We start from the raw sequence: 12,500 nt of genomic DNA on the forward strand, positions 1-12,500 counted from the left end.
TGTGAGTGGATTTGGTAGACAGAAACTGAAAGAAGCCTGTCGTATATATGTATATATATATATGTGTGTGTATGTGTTTGTGTGTCTGTGTTTGTCCCCCTAGCATTGCTTGACAACCGATGCTGGTGTGTTTACGTCTCCGTCACATAGCGGTTCGGCAAAAGGGACCGATAGAATAAGTACTGGGCTTACAAAGAATAAGTCCCGGGGTCGATTTGCTCGACTAAAAGGCGTTGCTCCAGCATGGCCGCAGTCAAATGACTGAAACAAGTAAAAGAGTAAAGAGTAATATATATATATATACATATATGTAGATATTTACATATACACACACACGCACATATATACACACACACACATATATGTGTGTGTGTGTGTGTAAATTTATACTTGCTATATGTATATGTATACATATATATAGAGAGAGAGATAGAGACACAGAGAAAGACAGAGGGGAGAACTCTTTAGAGAGAGAGAGAGAGAGAGAGAGAGAGAAATTTGTGGTCATTATGCTTGAAATATGGCATTAACTCTGCTTGGCAATAGATGTGGTCTGGGCCATTTTGTTTGAGTCTAGTATCCTTAAATTTTTATCACATTAATTTTTGTCTTTTCTTACGAACTCTGCAATAAATTTTACAGTAGTTTCAGATGTTCTGTTAAAACAAATCATACTGCGGTAAATACCAAGAGAAAAACTCTCACATAGCCTATATGGCTCAGAAACCTGGACGTTATCAAAGAAGCTTGAGAGGCGGTTGGATGGAACCTTCACTCGCCTCCTTATAAGAGCTCAAAATCTCTCGTGGAAGCGCCATCCAACCAAAATGCAAATATATGGGAAACTACCACCTGTGTCATCTCTTGTGAAAGGTAGGAGAGTCCAGTTTGCTGGACATTGTTGTAGAGCTAAAAAAGAAGTAATTTCTACTCTTCTCCTCTGGAAGCCATCTACTCGCAATACCAGAGGGCGCACACTCTCCTACCCTGATGTAATCTCCAGGGATACAAGCATCCAGCAACAGGACCTCCGTAATGCCATGATGGACCGTGAAGTCTGGCGTAGCATGGTAATTTCCATTGTCTCGACCACGGTCGAACAATGATGATGATGATGATATCGCTAGCGGAGAGATAAATCTCCAGCAACTCCAGTATCGAGACCACCATATTACGTGATTTCAACCTTATTCGGTCTCATCAGTGATGGACGCTCGACCGCTAGAGATTGTAACGACTCATCTCCTCGCAAGTTATATAAACAAACATATGAGGGTTTTTCTCATGGTCTTTATCGCAGTAAAGTTTATCAGAATATCCACGTTTAATTGAGAATAAATATTACCTCACGTATATATTAAGCAATATTTACCATGTCATGATGTTTTATGAATAACTAGCAGTGTCGCCCGGCGTTGCTCGGGTTTGTAAGGGAAATAACTATATAAGCATTTTTAGATATGTAAAGTATAATAGCCATCTCAATATGGTTAACCACTAAGGTGGGGTATTATTGTAGCTTTTTACGTTCTGAGATTTAATAATAAATGTTTAGAGAGTTACTTCCCTTATATATGCCCAAAGTGCCACGCAGTACACAATGCGACTGAACCCGGAACCATGTGGTTGATATGGTTTTATGTATATATAACGGGAAGCTTTATGAAAATAAACAAAAGACGAAGGCAGGTGGAATACAAACAAACAATTGTATTAGTATGGCGCTCAGGAATATAAATAAAACAAGTCTTTTACGTTTCGAGCCTACGCTCTTCAACAAAATGATACACAGAAAAGAAACACAGAAAGAAACAAGGAGAGAAAAAATGCGTGCAGAGGCTAGCGAATCAACATGGCGATCTATATATATATAGTTGCTATTATCTTAAACTGTCTTGTGTCCAAATTTGGCCAATTACGTTTTTCCAATATTTATTTTTGCTTGCAATGGTCAATTCTTTTGGTCAAACTATCGTGTCTCCAGCTACTTCTGATGCCAAGATATCAAAAATTGTCAGTATAGTACAAAGGTTTTGGTATGGAATGGTGAAACTATTTTTTTTTTTTGCTTGCTCAAAATCAACGTTTTGGACTTACAATACTTTTGCAAAATAGCAACGATGTATATACACACACATGTATGTATTTGTTTGTTTGTAACTCCACTACTGCTTGAAACCGGTTATGACTTGCTTATGTCTCTGTGAGTCAACTGTTCAGTAAATGGGCCCCAGTAGTACAAATACAAGCAAATGATAAAATAACTGAAGATGTTAAATAATCCATTCTACTAAAAGTACAATGCCTGAAATTTGGTGGCAGGGAATTAGTCGATAACATCGACTCCAGTGCTCCACTGTTACATAATTGATCGACCACGAAAGAATGAAAGACAAAGTCGACCTCGGTGGAATTTGGACTCAGAACGTAAAGGCGGGCGAAATGCCGCAAAGCTTTGTGCCCGGCGTGATATTGATTCTGCCAGCTCACAGCCTGAATGTGTTAAATAACAACATTTCAAAAGATGTAGAAATATAAGTCTAAACATTCGTAAAAACCATAATATCATTCAACTACAGCAGAAGTTGAATAATATTCTTAACGTAGCTTTTTTGTCGCAGTCGGCGTCTTCCAAGCAGTCTCACTAATTTAGTTTTAATCGAAATCAAATTTAGGTTTTTGAATTATATTTGACTACTGATAAGCTACATTTAGACATAAAATACTTAAAATCTGGTGCAGTAGAACAAAAGTTAAGAGAAAAAATGTATAAACCATTTTTATTGACTGACGGGTTATAACGCCCGACATCGACACTTTGAATCCACACCATTCTTTTAATTTTGATTAAGAATTATTATATTGATATTAATATGAAAGAGAAATGCTAAAGGAATATATTGGTAGAGGTTTCGTAAAAGTTTATCCATTGGAAAAAAAGATATTTAATTTTAATTATCAAATTTTTATCAATTTTTGCGTGATATTAAAGGGGCACTGCTCATATATGAAGTAAACTGTTTCTTATGCGATCACAAAATGAAAGATAAAAGGCAAAACAAATCGATACAAAGGGTTCTAATATTTATTTTCATTAGTCTAAATTATTTTTTGAAAAATGAAAATTTTTTGCTTAATTTTTTGTAGTATGGCTTTTTAAAGTCCATTTTTTAATAAATTATTTTAATAACAAGATCATTTAACAAAATATTATTTTTTTGATTTTGTCTCTATGAGTAGTACTGAATCATGTAGTAGGGCTGTTCAGAAAAGGCAAATGACAAAAAAATCAAATATTTTAACATTCAATTTTCACAATTTTTAAATTTTCAAACGTGGAGTTAATTATTTGCATGCTAAAAATGACTTCATTTATAATTTATCTATTAATTTTATAGTAAATAGAATATAATTATTTGTGGCTTTGTCTGCATGAGCAGTACTGATGTCTGAAGAAAGGCTGTTCAGAAAAGGCAAATGCTGCTTGTAATTATATTCTATTCAATACTAATTAAATTTGATTTAATTTAAATAAAGTCATTTTATTGAATTTGTACTCTCATTTTTTTTTTCATTATTTTAAAAATTCTTTAAATATATTCATTTGTAACTTCATTTGTTTGTGTTCGACTAGTTTTATTATAATAACTAAAAGATTACGGAGATGTACTTGCATAGCAAGTGACTTGACCTGAGATCGTGTGCTGGAACGAAAACAATTGCAGCGTGGAATGTGTTTATAAGCCATTTAAGAAACGAACAAAACCCGTTAGATTCACTTCAACATTTAAATTTAATTTGTCAAAATATTTTCGTCGCTTTGAGACCGCGCCCTGTTCACTGACAAAGCTTCGTGCTGAGGATCAAAGGTAATTTTGATTGAAATGCAACACAGAATGTAAAGAAGTATAGATTGGTAAGAAACTTGCTTCCCAGACACATGGTTTTGGGTTCAGTCCCACAGTGGCACACCTAGAGCAAGTATTTTCTACTATAGCTTCAGGCCGACCAAGCCTTGTGAGTGGATTAAGAAACTGAAAGAAGACCGTCGTATCTATCTATCTATCTATCTATCTATCTATCTATCTATCTATCTATCTATCTATCTATCTATCTATCTATCTATCTATCTATCAATCTATCTTTCTATCTCACACTCGCCCCCTTCTCTCTGTTAACGGTATATTCAAATACACACACACTCACACACACACACACACACACACACACATATATATATATATATATAGTGTGTGTGTGTTTGTGTCTGTGTTTGTCCCTCACCACCTCCTGACAACCAGTGTTGGTTTGGTTACGTTCCCGTAATTTAGCGATACTGCAAAAGACACCGATAGAATAAGTAGCAGGCTTAAACAAAGAAATATGTACTGCGGTCGATTCATTCGACTGAAAAATTTCCCAATCTGGTGCCTCGGCATGGTCGCAGTCTAATGACTGAAAAATATTCCATTGCCTTATCGAATCCACAATGAATCGCTCTTAAAAGAAATTCGTTAAGTAATGCCAGTTCTAGTTAAGAGTTTAGTAAATGATTGTAATGAATTCTATTTGCTGAAGTGTGAATATTTCCCCACAGAGATGAGTTGTGCCAATTGGCCGAAGTCCTAATCTGATTCACACTTACGTGAGAAAACAAACTTGATCCTGAAATGCCAAATATTGATACTGAAGGAATAATTGACGCTAACCTTATCCATAACCTGTGACTAATTTCTGTTTATTTTTAGGGAATGAAACATAGCAGGTGTCTATGTTTATTTGGAACATGAATAAAAACGAATTAGGACAAACATAACACAATATGTTTGTATGTATGAAGGCAGCGAGCCGGCAGAATCGTTTGCACGCGAGGTAAAGTGTTTAGCGCAATTTCGTCCGTCTTTACGTTGTGAGTTCAAATTCCGCTGAGGATACAGTATATCTGCTATTAGTAAGCAGAAATTCTAAAAAATATATCTAAATAACATGCCTATTGTACGAAAATGGTCAATTTGAAAAAAAAAGTGAATTTAATTTAACAAGTGTTTAGAGTTCTTACAGAAATTAGGGAAATTTTGACCGGATATACCAGCAACTACTTTTTTAACACGTTGACCCTGCGAATATGGTTCAACAGGTGCGATTTCCTTTGACTATACTTCTGGATAACGCAAAACCGGGTAGCCACAGAGTTTTATGTTTATGGTTAAAAGTAACGATGATTCTACCAATAAGTAAGCCGTAAGCACCATACTATGTGACTGCCTGCTAAAGTATATTCAAGATATTTCAAGGGTTAATACTGTTTACTACAAATTATTAGAGAGTGAGCAGTCTAGTGTATTGGACCCGTGATCATAAGATCATGGGTTCAATTCTTATACCCGGTGACATATTGTATCCTTGAGCAAGGCTCTTCATTTCAAGTTCTAGCCAAGTGATAGTAAAAGGTCCATCTCTTCAACCAAGTATCACATTCGCGATATTTCACCATGTGAAGTTTGGAAGTACTAAAGGGTTGTCTATGTGCGCTTGTGATTTCATAGGTACCTTAAACAATTACGAAAATATGGTACATTTCACAAAACCATACACATTTCGCTAGTGATCGATCCCAATAGGTTCTCAAAAATACATTTACATGATTCTCTAGTATATCTGAATATATGTTTGCACACATATTTACATAGTTCTATTGTACAATGTGGAGGCGCAATGGCCCAGTGGTTAGGGCAGCGGACTCGCGGTCATAGGATCGCGGTTTCGATTCCCAGACCGGGCGTTGTGAGTGTTTATTGAGCGAAAACACCTAAAAGCTCCACGAGGCTCCGGCAGGGGATGGTGGTGATCCCTGCTGTACTCTTTCACCACAACTTTCTCTCACTCTTACTTCCTGTTTCTGTTGTACCTGTATTTCAAAGGGCCGGCCTTGTCACTCTCTGTGTCACGCTGAATATCCCCGAGAACTACGTTAAGGGTGCACGTGTCTGTGGAGTGCTCAGCCACTTACACGTTAATTTCACGAGCAGGCTGTTCCGTTGATTCGGATCAACCGGAACCCTCATCGTCGTAACCGACGGAGTGCTTCCACACATTGTACAATATTGATTTCTTACTGAGAAGTCTCTTATATGTCGATAAAATGGAGATTTTCACATAAGATGTAACTTGTGTATAACATCAGTTCCCATCCACCACAAGAAATACACATCTTTACAATGTTAGTCATTAATAGTTATAACATCGAGATAATTTCTATCTAGGCGCTTTCCTTCATCGTTATTTATTTATTTATTCTTTTTTTGGTTATTATACGTAAACCATAATTTCATCTTACTAGATTATAGAAAAACGATAGCTCGCATTACCTAGGCGATCTTCAAAAAGTGGTGGGCATGGATGGGATGAATTCAGAAATACCGTAGATCATCAAACAACTGAAATAATCATACATCGAAACCAATCTATAAGTGTATGTATCTGTGTGTATGAATACGTATGTGTATATATGTATACATATATATGTGTGTGTATACATATATATACATACGCATATATAGAGATATATACATTTATATATGTATACATATACACACACACGCTCATATATACATATATACACACTCACACACATACATGTATGTATGCAGTGTGTCTGTGTGTGTCTGTGTCTGTGTTTGTATATATATATATGTGTGTGTGTGTATACACACATATCATATATATAGACACTTACATATATATATAAATATATATATATATATTTATATAAATATATATGTACATATATATTTATATATATGAACATGTACATATATTTATAAATACATACATATACATATCCACATATATACATAGATACATACACACATACATACATACATACATACATACATACATACATACATACATACATACATACATACATACATACATACATACATACATATTCGCTTCAGTCTAAATACATACAGAATGAGACTAAGGGAGATAATTGCCGTATAAGTTATGGTGTTAGTCTTTTCCATCAATCGGCCGTACTAAAGCCAAAACGTGCTTATTCTATTTGATACAATTAATCGGTTTTCGTTGAAGGAAATTCAAATTACTAAGTATTGCGTTGATGTTGAATGTGTATCAATGCTGATTGAAAAAAAACACAAAGGAAACAGTGAGAAAAACCACAAAAGAATTCTTGTGGTGGATATCTATAAAGTTGAAGAAATTGCACATATAACATATATTCTTTAATAACTTCATTCTCGTGTTTTTGGAGTAAAGCACCATTTTATCCATTCCTTTCTATTGTTGTTGATGTTGCTACTGTTGCTGTTGTTGTTGTTGTTGTTGTTGTTGTAGCTGTTGTTGTTGCTGTTGTTGTTAGCATTGTTGTCAGTCAACAAAACGTGGAATTAGAAACGTAGATTGACCTGCTCCAATCCTGACGTTTTAGTTTGATGGCGGCGGCATAACTGACAGATGTCTGTAATGAGCTGGTGATACTAATAGGCGCGCGCAAATGTAATTATATGAGTCCTACATACACACACACACACACACACACACACCACACACACACAATCACACATACACACACACACACGGATGGCACAGTCAAACAGACAAACACACACAAACACATACATACATTTATAAATATACATATACGTATGTATGTACATGTACGTGTGTATGTGTGTGAATATGTGTGTGTTTATGTCTATGTGTGCGCGTGCTGTGCATGTGTGCATATATATATATACATATATATATATATATATATATATATGTGTATATATATATGTATGCATATGTGTGCATATACATGAATATAAAAACACACACGCACACAACACACACACACACACATATATAGCTATATGTAAATATGTATATAAATATATAGATGGATGGATACGTAGATAGATAGACAGACAGGTATACACACGCTATATATATATATAATATATATATATGTGTGTGTGTGTGTGTGTATATAGATGTACGTATTTATGTGTATGAATGTATGCATGTATGTATATGTATAGACGCATGGCTATATCTGCCAGTCAGTTTTCTGTTTGTCTCCATCTCTCTCTCTCTCTGTATATATATATATATATATATATATGTTTATACATATATATATATATATGTATATACATATACACACACACACTCACACACATACATACACATACACAAATAAATATACACACGCGTACATGCTCATATACGTACATACATATTTACATACATATATACACAAATACACAGAGGAACGAAATTCCAGTCAATAATGCAAGCAATGCATATTTCTAAAGCAGTCAGAAAGGTATGTTGTAATTGCAAGGCCCTAAATTTGATCCCTAATTTCTCCATCTAAATATGTTCCTGAAATAGTATCACCGATACTTTTGTGGTAGTCTTAAGATGTGAAACATTTGCTTTATAATACGTGTCTTTCATGTTTAGAGTTCTTACAGAAATTAGGGAAATTTTGACCGGATATACCAGCAACTACTTTTTTATTTGGGTTTTCAGGTCAGTAAGGCATATGCACAGCGCACGCACACGCACTCACATACACGTACACAGACACACAGATTTGTATGTGTACATGAATATGGATATGTGTAAATATATATATATGTATGTAAACACACACATTCACACATATATATACGTACACACACATATATGTATATATATATATATATATATATGTATGTATATGCATATATATGTATATGTATATAGATATGTATATAGATATGTATATAGATAGAGAGCTAGCTAGACAGACAGACAGTAAGAGAGAGATGCAGGCAAGCAGACAGATATACAGATAAATAGGTAGATGATTCGTTCTGATTTTCTCTCTGTAACAAACTAAGCGATCTTGTGGATGTTCCGTTTATATTGGTTGATAATTGTGCCAGTTTCAACAAGGAATGTAGACCACATAATAGGCACAATTTGTCGATGCCCAATTGACTTAGGCGAAGATAAATTGGTAGCTATTTCGAAAGATGAAAGCACAAAGATCCCTACAGATGGAGGTCAACTTTGATATATGCTGAGTTAGCAAGATAAGAGATATATTGTATTTGATATAAAACAGTATTTTCTCACATCTAACTTTGCTCGCTACCAAAATGTAAAACTTTACATGGATTGTGTTAATGATGGAACTTCTGTGTAGATGGTAGATTCGCTAGAAATCCCTATCAAGCTTTTCTCAAATCAAACATTTACTGTCTTAATTAAAGAAATGATACATCGGGTGATGTAGTTTTACATAGAGCATTTCTGAAAATATATGTATTATGGTCAGCCCTGAAGGCGGCGAGCTGGCAGAAACGTTAGCACGCCGGGCGAAATGCCTAGCGGTATTTCGTCTGCCGTTATGTTCTGAGTTCAAATTCCGCGGAGGTCGACTTTGCCTTTCATCCTTTCAGAGTCGATTAAATATGTACCAGTTACGCACTGGGGTCGATATAATTGACTTAATCCATTTTGTCTGTCCTTATTTGTCTCCTCTATGTTTAGCCCCTTGTGAGTAGTAAGGAAATAGGTATTTCGTCTGTCTTTACGTTCTGAGTTCAAATTCCGCGGAGGTCGACTTTGCCTTTCATCCTTTCGGGGTCGATAAATTAAGAACCAGTTGCGTACTAGGGTTTTGCCTAGAGAAGAAAAGAATTCAAGATGACTTTAAAAGCATTTGTAAATCATAGAATATCTAAGGAGCCTGTCAGCCACTATTAATTGTTTTCCCTAACGATAGGTGGAAATTCTAACCAAACATGAATTGGTAAATTTTATAACTTGGGAATGTGGTTGTTTAGTACCGTACACAGCCAGTTATTTCGCTTTGACTGGTGCATAATTCTTGCGGCTTTTTTCAACAAATTTTATTCGACAAAAACAATAATAACATGTAACAAAAGCATCTTTTAATTATTATTCCGGAGCATATTCACCATCTACTTCAATTACTGTTTCCTATTTGCTTGGAAGACGCCAGACCGTCATTTAAAGATGTTTTTGTTAAATAGTGTTATTGGTTTTTGTTGAATAAAATTTGTTGAAAAAAAAAGCCGCAATAATTATGCGTTGTGTGGAAGTGGAAGCACTCCGTCGGTTACGACGACGAGGGTTCCGGTTGATCCGAATCAACGGAACAGCCTGCTCGTGAAATTAACGTGTAAGTGGCTGAGCACTCCACAGACACGTGTACCCTTAACGTAGTTCTCGGGGATATTCAGCGTGACACAGAGAGTGACAAGGCCGGCCCTTTGAAATACAGGTACAACAGAAACAGGAAGTAAGAGTGAGAGAAAGTTGTGGTGAAAGAGTACAGCAGGGATCACCACCATCCCCTGCCGGAGCCTCGTGGAGCTTTTAGGTGTTTTCGCTCAATAAACACTCACAACGCCCGGTCTGGGAATCGAAACCGCGATCCTATGACCGCGAGTCCGCTGCCCTAACCACTGGGCCATTTCGCCTCCACTACATGAGGTTGTATGTCTACATATGTACGGTAGATTGACATAAAAAAGAAGTAAGTTAGTGAACGCTATTACCAGTTTCTATTTATCCGGAGGTGCGTGATTCGATTGCTGAAACAAAATCTATATATATAAAACTCTAGTTGTGTGAGTGTCTGTCCCCTTCGATTTAGATTCCTAACTCCTCCCACATTTTGCGGTGCAGTTTAACCAAATTCGGGTATCTTATAGTCGTGATTCATATCGAGCCCGTCTGACTATTAGCGCGCGTCAACGATGAGTCTACGATTTTAAAAATAATTTAACATAATTTTTTATTCCATTTTAATGCATAAAATGCATCGTGTGTCGATGGCGGCGGATTTGGCGTCCACGCTCACAGCTGCACCTGTTTGCTTCTCCCCCTTCCCTCCCTCGTGAAGCTGTGGGGAAGGGAGTGTAAAGAAATCAACGTCGTAATGCGTTGTGAAGGAAACCAGCGTTCTTTTAGAACAACGACTTCATGGCTTGAAGACACCAAAACAGAAATGGCTAAGAAAGCCCGAATTTATAAGGGAAGTAACTCTCTAAAAATGCTTATATAGTTATTTCCCTTACAAACCCGAGCAACGCCGGGCGATACTGCTAGTCATATATAAAACAAAACTATCAAAACTGGTGATACAGCATGGCTGCGAACTGCAGTCGATTTAATCGACTTACACTCTCCCTTGAAATTGCTGGCCTTGTGCCAAAATTTGAAGCTCATGTTAATATGTCCTGTAGGGTAGCCAAATGGTAGAATCGTTGGTGCGCCGGGGAAAATATTTAACGGCATTTCTTCCGTCTTTACGTTCGGAGTTCAAATTTCGCTAAAATCGGCTTTGCTCTTCATCCTTTCGAGATCGATAAAATAAGTACCAGAAGAGCAGTGAGCTCGAAGTAATCGACTTAACTCCGTCCTTGAAATATGAAACCAATGTTAGCAGCATTGCTCCTATCCTATCGAGGGTCATGAATGTTGGGTAATGACCAAAATGGTACGTACGCGAGTTCACCCGGCCGAAATGGGGTTCCCCTGAAGAATCTCTGGATTAACGTTACTCGACAGGGTGCGTAGCTTGGAGAACAGGGTGCGTAGCTTGGATAACAGGGAGAACAGGCAGAACAGAGAGATTCCCAAGGTCGAGCCTCTACTTCCCCGCAATGAGACGTCACAACTTTTGTACGTCATGTGATTTGAATGTTGCAGGAAAGAATCGCGAAGCAGGTTCTTCAAGCCGAGCTAACCGGCAGGAGCCTTAGGGTAAGCCAACAAAGAGATGGTTGAATATAGACGTTAATCTATAGTTCCAGTTGATAGCAACTGGAATGCAACCGGAAAGTCTAACGACGGTCGATTTTGAGTGGATTTTATGGACGAAATGTCTGAGGAATCTACCTGCACGATTCGGAACCATCGAACTTAAAGTCTCGTAGGCTCTTTGCAGAAAACTAGTTTTAAATGATAATAATATATGTAAAGTTTATTAAATCTTTCGTTCGTCCACTCACTCGTATGTGTGTGTGTGTGTGTTACAAAGATATATATATATATACACATATACATAGTATATATACACGCATAGAGAGAGAGAATTAAGTAGCATATAAGTAGAAGGTATATATATATATATATATGTGTGTGTGTGTGTATGTGTGTGTATGTGTGTGTGTGTGTGTGTTTGTGTGTTTGTGTGTTTGTGTGTGTGTGTGTTTGTGTGTGTGTGTGTATAATATATATATTTATTTAATCTGTGCATATAGAGTATATTTGTATCGTTTTTACGTCCTGTTTTTGTCACATTTTTTCTTTCCTTATTGTTACCCCTCTGCAAAGGAATTTTCTTTAATTCTTTCGCAGGAAGGGCTAGTTCGACGAGTCGTGTTCTGTCCTCACCTTCGAAACACGCATGGAGTCGAACTAGGGACAGCTGATGAAGGGGAATTTTCCTTGTGTTGTTTGTCTTG

At 36.5% G+C, this 12,500-nt stretch overlaps 1 long non-coding RNA gene across 1 annotated transcript in view; it reads left to right on the top strand.

The window, feature by feature from the left end:
- The first annotated feature begins 744 nt into the window (after positions 1-744).
- Positions 745-12,500, top strand: part of LOC118761027 — a 15,776-nt gene continuing 4,020 nt past the window's right edge. Inside the window, exons 1-2 of the long non-coding RNA XR_004997109.1 lie at positions 745-757; positions 2,235-2,236. This is a non-coding gene — a long non-coding RNA (uncharacterized LOC118761027). The remainder of the gene's footprint in view (positions 758-2,234; positions 2,237-12,500) is intronic.

The sequence above is a fragment of the Octopus sinensis genome, unplaced genomic scaffold, assembly GCF_006345805.1.
Source record: "Octopus sinensis unplaced genomic scaffold, ASM634580v1 Contig05175, whole genome shotgun sequence".
Lineage (NCBI taxonomy): Eukaryota > Metazoa > Mollusca > Cephalopoda > Octopoda > Octopodidae > Octopus > Octopus sinensis.